Raw genomic sequence first — 7,997 nt, forward strand, 5'->3', positions numbered from 1 at the left:
TTTGGAGGGGAAACTGGGAATGGAGAAATTTACATGTAAATAAAGAAAATATCTAAAAGAAAAAAAGTGTAAAAAAGTGTAAAGCTCATTTTTTTTTTTGGTGAATAATGGTTCTTGTAATAGATGTTATTGGTTGTCAACTTGATTATATCTAGAATTAACTAAAATTCAAAAATGGAGGACACACCAGTGAGAGTTTTTTGTTTTGTATTGCTATGCTTAATTCTTAGTAGGAAAATCCATTTCTCATCTGGATCTTGAGGTGGGAAGACACATGACTTTAATATGGGCCATGTCTGCTGGAAGCCTATATAAGGACATGGGAGAAGGAAGATTTTACTTTTTGCCTGCTCTCACTGGCAAGCCCACTCATTCCCTGGCATTAGAGCTTTGTTTTTTGGAATTCCAGCACCTACTGAAGACCAACTGTGACATCCAGCCACACAGAATGAGCAACTTCTGGATCCTTGGATTTTCTATTCATAGCCAGCCATTGCTGGATTGTCTGGACCACAAATGTAAGCAGAGAAATGAAAAGGGTAGGGATGAGGTTCCAGACTAGGAGAACTGAACCAAAGAGGAAGAATGCCTCCGGTTGGCAAACCAGGAGGTTAAGAGCTTGCAAATAAGTCCATATAAATTATCCAAACAAAAATGCAAAGACGAAAACAATGATGAATGGAACCTCAAAGAACTATGAGACAAATTCAGAAAGCCTTAACATCTGTCTCGTTCGAGGGAAAGAGAGAGAAAGTGTGCAGGGAAGTATGCGAAATTACAGTGACTAAGTGACTGTCAAAATTAACAACAGACATCCAAATGAACACTGAGTAATCTTATGGAGCATGAAGTAAGATAAACATCATGTAACTGTATGAAGGCATCATGTTCAACGAACAGAAAACCAAAGTCTTAAAGGAGTTTTTCTAACTTGTGTCAGGTGGCCACAAATAGTTTTAGATTCTACAAGGGCAAAATGAGAGGTGGAAGAACCTAGAATTCCACTAAAGTGAATTAAATACAAAATAAAATTTAAAATATTACATTTAGTATATATAAAATTATTATAAAACATATATTTGTACTAATACATATACACATTTATTATTATTTTAGTGTGTGTGTGTGTGTGTGTGCTCATAATAGCACATAAGTAGAGGTCTGAGGACAACTTGTAGGAGCCAGTTCTTTTTCTCTTTTCATCTGTGGGAACAAGGATGGGCTTGAGACATGTGGCTTAGCAGCATGTATGATTTTTACCCACTACACCACCTTGATGGTCCCAAATTGAAGTTTTGTATACTAAGTTTTGACACCTATTGGAATTACAAATTTACTCACGGTGCAGAGAAAGTTCACCTCATAGAATTTCCCTCAAGAGGCAGAAACTTTGATGTGTGTCTATTATCCGTTTCCCAAGATTTCCAGGCTTTAACCATCAGTTGGTTTAAACAGCTGGTCCATGTCAAAGACCCCTTTTCTGTTGACTCTCTCAACACCAAGCAGATGCAACCTTCTCTTCCATGGTACCTGTTGTTTCTTTGTGAGCATGGGGTGGGAAAGGAGAGATGGTCCTTGGGTATACAGTGGTCTCTGGATACTCCCTGGACTCTGCTAGTAAGTGGCTGCCTACAAAACTGTCAGGAACCTTGCCAGCCTGCCTTTTCTCCCATTTAACTAATCAGTCGTATCTCAAGAGTTCATAGCTATGTGATCACTAGGGTCAAGGGTTCAGCAACCAGACTATCAAACCTGCATCTATCTATCTGTCTATCTATCTATCTATCCATCCATCAGTCCATTTATCTATCATCTATCTATCTATCTATCTATCTATCTATCTATCTATCTATCTATCTATAATCTATCATCTCTCTATCTATCTATCCATCCATCAGTCCATCTATCTATCATCTGTCTATTTGTCTGTCTGTTTATCTATCTACCTATCTATCTATAATCTATCTATTATCTGTCTGTCTATCAGTAATCAGGCACAAGGCCACAATGGTTGTGTTTGGGTCCACTTCAAGCTCATTATGTCTTGATGACACTGTTTTTGTGGAGCCTGTAAAGTCTGCAGCTGCTCATTCTGACTCCTGAAGATGCTCTTTGAGTAGGTCTGACATATACTTAGGCGTTTTGGTTCAGAAAGCTCGAAAGATGAAACTGATAGATGCATTGTCTAGAACGTATACATGATGGGTGTAAGCCTAACACATCTCATCTAGAAATAGTTTGCCACCTTCTTCTCCATGTTTAGTCTTCCCATTGTCCCTTAGTAAACTGCATCACCTAAGGCTGTGTGTGGAACAATGTCAGAGAACCAAAGAGAACACCACTCCTGGTTCCAATTTCTTTTTAAATTTCATTTCTCTTGCTGTGATAAAATGTTCTAACAAAAAACAACTTAGGGGAGGATGGGTTCATTTTAGTTCATAATTCTAACATTGTTAGGAAGTCAGGGCAAGAACTTGAGGCAATACATCCATAGTCAAGAGCAAAGAGAGGAATAGGGCATGTCTACCCATATTTATCCCCTTTGTACACATTCACAGTTCAAGATCCCTCCATATGGAATAGTGATGTCCACAGTGGACTGGGTCTTCTCACATAATTAATACAACTCAGATAATTCCTTATACACATGTCCAAAGGCAAACCTGATTTAGACGATACCTCATTAGGACTATTGTGACAAGTTAACTGTTAAAACTAAAACTACTGTAACTATTGTATAGAATTTATAATGAAATTAATAAAGATCATTGTGTAAGACTCATGGTCTACTTCAGAAATTGGGGAAACAGAAGCCACAGTAAATGTTTCAGACGTGTTAATTTCATATGGGGTTGAACACTTGCTGGAGAACTTTGAGAACAAAATGTGATCTTTGAGTTAACACAGACATAGATAAAACAAGAAGCAACAAAAGACATCTTCATCAGTGGAAGATACTCAGGGTTAATCTTCACCCACATGCCTTCTGAGGTATCTGATGTTTCGGCAAACTTGTATGTAGAGCAAGCCCTATGCTCTGAGAGACAATACACAAGGGGTTAGATGGAGGACTTTGGAGCCCGACTTCAAGCATTAAAATTCTAGTGCTGCTTCTTAGTGTCCCTGTGACTCTCAGATGAGCATAAATTAATTTCTCTGTCCAACGTGTCCTGCAACTATGTGATGGAAGCAGTGGGTGTGCCTAGTTCTTCAGAATAGAATATCGTCAGCACATAGTCAACCCTTACAAGTACAGTGCTGGGCATTCTGGGACTATTGTTGCTATGAGCAGTGGGACTTTTGAGGACAATGTTGGCTCCTCATGCTTTTTCATTACTTGCTGACTGTGAATTTCTTGGGGGCAGTGTAGCACTTCTCCTCCAGGAGTGTCTCCAAAGTTAAGTCTCTTCAGGAGTCCCAAGAATAATGATCTTCTTTTCACTCAGTAGGAGGGCCACACCCCTGCTAGCTTCCTGACCTTCTCCTGGCTGAGCTAACCTTGATGGAAACTTCAAGCCATGTGTTTTTGCATAGTAATCCATAAAGCATGACCCAGAGCTATATTAAACCCACAAAAATCAGCTTCCAACCGCGAGCAACAGCTTTATATGATAAAGTAGTGATTACATTTCCTAATGAGTGCTCAAAGTATTTTATAATCTACGGGGAATATGTTTCATAGCTCCTGGGAGCCGTCCCAACTGCTCTACTGGTGATTCCAAGTTTTAAGTAGAACACAGAATATTATGAGGGGAAGCACTGCATACTATTATTCTGTCAGGAGCTCGTGCATGCAATGTTCATGCAATTAACCTGGGTATGGCCAGCCTGCTTATGATGACGCTATTTGTCTTTAGTCACGAAGATTGTTTTGTATGGACTACATACTAACATCCCCTTCTCCAAGATTTTATTCTTTCTATGTAAATAGTTTTATATCTTTCAGCCTGTGGATGAAGGCTGAGAAAGATTATTTTCTTGATTAAGAAAAAAAATTAGGGAAAAAAAAAGTGTAAATACTTTGAAAAGTCATCCACGGGGATTGTGATATAGGTGTGGGCTCTGATGTAACTTTCTTGAAATAAGGACCTTTGAGATTTTTTTCATGTTCTTAGTTTTCTTAGCTCAGTTGGGGCTTCTAAGGCACAAGCCTCCCTGGCTTTAGGTTTGAACCCTAACTACAAAATTTAACATATTTTAACTTTATTTTGGAAGTAGGAACCCTCTTTTAGCTGCTATTGAAAATAATGAAGAGGTCTTGGGCCATGATTCTTATAGGGTAGAAATGACAGGAAGACAAAATAAAAGAGACTCACAAGGATTGATAAGAGGGCTTAGAGGGTAGAAGTTTTGCCTTGCGAGCCTGGAGACCCAAGTTCTATCCCTGGAACCAACCACAGGAGAGAAGAGGAAACAGACTGATAAAAACAGAATGACAGATACACTGAGCCTCTTTCAGGATTTGGTCAGTGCGGGGTGGGAAGTGGGCGTGTGAATTGAAGTCTAGGATAGATCTCTGACTGCTGTTCAGAAAGAGGCTGTGGAAGTAATGTTCTTATTGAGAAATATACAATGGATGCCATAGTCCGTTCAAATGCAGAATAGAATGAGTAATCTCACGGGGGACATGAGATATGATGTCGAAAGGGACTGAGGTATAAACAGAACAGATACTCAGTGCATGTAAATGCACGTGTGTGTGCATGTCCACACAGGCTCACATGCCCATCTGCCCCTGTCAAGCTCTGCGCTGCACCTCTGTGTTTCATTAAAGGAGTGCTGATTTGGAGCCTGCTCTATTATTTCCAGTGATTTGCTGCCTCGAGGGCAGCTGAGAATTGAAAAGAGCAGGGCAGCCTGCTCTCCCCGAGATGCTCACTCCCTCTGAAAGGTCATGTCGTGTTTTCTGGCAATTGACTCAATGGATTTGGATTCGGTGACATGAGGTCGGGCCGTTTCCACTCTGCTTGGGTTTCCTGGGGAACGTGCCTTCCAGTTGTTTTCACATTGACCTCATTACCCAGCCCTGGTGATGAGCTTGGCACAGACAGGCCGCGGCCGAGGGCTTGTCTGCCCTCGTGAACCTGCACTTTTATCAGGGCCAGTGTGGGTGGATATGGGTGCCTCTCCCTCAGCCTGATCTCTCCATCTCCCCCAGCAAAGACCAGCTCTAAGTCACTGAGAAAAGATCACAGAAGTTGGGGCAGGCAATGGAGGGGCTAGGGACCACTTTTTCCTTCTCAGGAAAGCACAGAGAATGGAGAGACAAAGAGGAGGTATAAGGTCCGTAGTCTCTGCTCTTTCGTGCATAGGCAGAGGGATCCTGTGAAGAGCAATAGAAAGTGTCCTAAGATTCACAACTTCTTTCCCCGTGAAGACTAATTATGAAAAACTGAGTTTCTTAAACCCCAAGTATTTTGTAAACCCTCCCCCTCCCGTACACATCTCTAATGCATCATTTTCAAGGGAATGACAGACAAAATTGTTCTGCCACAAGGACGAAGACTCCAGCAGAACTAAGCTCCCCAGACTACTGATGAACCTGAAGACAAACAACCATGTACTTCTGTGAACTAAGTCTTAGAAGCCAAGGGTAGTGGGTTGGGGCTGCACTTAGGGCTCAGCAGGACTGAGTGTCTATGTGATTCTTCTCTTTGTGTTACATCCATAGGTGAGTTCTTACAGGCAGTCTCAGAGCCTGCCAAATGAAAATCATGTCTCCTACCCTTATTAAGAGGATTAAATGAGATTGCAGCTAAGGAGAACTTTATGAATGCTAATTTAAATTGTTTATGCTCATTTTTTATTAGGAAGCTATTTCATTCACCAGGGTCTGGTCAATTATTTGCTGAAACTAGAACAAAAAAGAAAGGAAGAAAGAAAGAAAGAAAGCAAGAAAGAGAAAAAAACTCCTCCAGTCTGATGTAGAGAGAAAGAACATTTCAAACCATGAAGGTCAATCAGGCCACAGAGTAATTTCACTCAGGAAGCTGTCAGACACAGGGACTTGAGATATTCAAGGGGAAATTGGATGTAATACTTAGGGAAATAGTGTCGGAAGACTTTTTGCCCTTGTGTACCAGTCTGAAGGAGATGACCCAGCAGCCAGTCTATAAATAAAGCACTTTGCTGTTGTCTAAGATTTGGGGCACTTTGGGAATGGCAGTTTGTGTCAGGCACTTTGAAAAATGATAACAGCAACAGCATCATAGCAAATTGAAGGCCTGATTTTTTTTTCTAATCACAACAACTGTATCAACATGCGAGAGTTCCTCACTGTCTGTGCTAATTTAGATCAGACAACTATTATCAAAGGACAAATATTTCAGAAATTTTGAGAATCTTAATTGTTTTTTATTATCAATTCTAGAAGCAGGCAATACCCTATCTCAGTAAAAAGCAAGTGTCCCTATGGTCCCAGTCAAGGAGCTTGGTTGTGTAAGCAGAAGTTTTAAAAACATTTATTATTGGGGAGGAGCGGGAGGGAGAGGGAGAGGGGAAAAGAACTGTGAGGAAAGGAGGGAGGGGTACTGTGGTCAGGATGCAATATATGAGAGAATAAGTGAAAGAAATTAAAACAATCAAAAAATAAATCTACCCCATGATTGAGCTGTACCACTTCTGGGTATATACCTAAGGATCTCTTTTTTATTCTAGAGATGCCTCCTCATTTATGTTTGTTACTGTTCTACTTATATTGCCAGGAAATGGAAACAGCCTATATGTCTATCAACTTATGAATGGCTACTGAGAATATGCTGTTTATACAGTAGATTACTACTCAGCTATTAATAAGCTTTTGAAAAGTACAGCTAAAACATCTATTATTATTATCATTATTTATTATTATTAAGGCAGGAGTAGAAAACAAACTATTGGTCATTGCAAAGCGATTTTCTTTGCAACATGAGGTCAGGAAGAGAGAGAGCAAAGGAGAAGGACCAGTCAGCCAGCATCATATTTTTGCTTAGGGTTTAAAGCTGACAAAACTTCATCATTGTGTCCATTGAAACTTGTCGGTATGGGAAACTTGACTGGCATCTCATTCATCCTGATTCCAACAGTCAATCGGCTTTACTCCAGGGTGGTGATAAGAAGTGCATGTTTGGGTGATTTTATTTTACTTTTTTTTTTGTCTAATATGTTGATTTTGGAACAGGAACCTAATCTAAAGCAGTGGTTCTCAACCTGTGGGTCACAACCCTTTTGGGAAGTGTTGAATGACCCTTTCATAAGGATCGCTTAAGACCACTGGAAAACACAGATATTTACATTAATATTTGTAACAGCAGTGAAATTACAGTTAAAAAGTAGCAACAACATTTTACAGTTAGGGGTTACCACAACCTGAGGAACTGTATTAAAGTGCCACAGCATTAGGAAGGTTGAGAACCATTGATCTAAAGCAAAAGCTCCCTGGGCCCTTAATATGGTGACATAAATATATGCAATGAGCCTTTATAATAGAAGTTTGGTGCCCTACCCTTTGCTCCATAGGGAGTGTAACTCAGTTTTTCCTGTGAAGAAAATACTTTCTTCCATGAAGTGACTGGGAGTCAGGCTCCTTCGGTCATGTGGTTCCACTGTCCTTTACACCCTTCTTATCCTCTGCAGGAAGGGGAAAGGGTATGGGGAAGGGATATCAGCTCTTACATGCCTTGGTCAGAGCTGATACAATTTCTTCTCAGTTATAAGGCTTTAGTTACCATCAAGGGAAGCTGGGGAATGGGTCAGCTGGGGAAGACGACACAGGCTGGTTCCACCTGATGAGCTTGTGGTGCTGACACCACACAATCCTGTTTTTAAAATTCATCAGCAGATCCCCACTGCTCTGAAATAAACATTTACACCACACTACAATGGTGCTGTTGTTACTTTAAGACACATATAATAGCCACCTTCCTGAGTGCATCCATGCACGAGTGTGAATGTGTGTTTGTGTGTGTGAGAGAGAGAGAGAGAGAGAGAGAGAGAGAGAGAGAGAGAGAGAGAGAGAG

Source organism: Mastomys coucha, unplaced genomic scaffold (genome assembly GCF_008632895.1).
Source record: "Mastomys coucha isolate ucsf_1 unplaced genomic scaffold, UCSF_Mcou_1 pScaffold21, whole genome shotgun sequence".
NCBI lineage: Eukaryota > Metazoa > Chordata > Mammalia > Rodentia > Muridae > Mastomys > Mastomys coucha.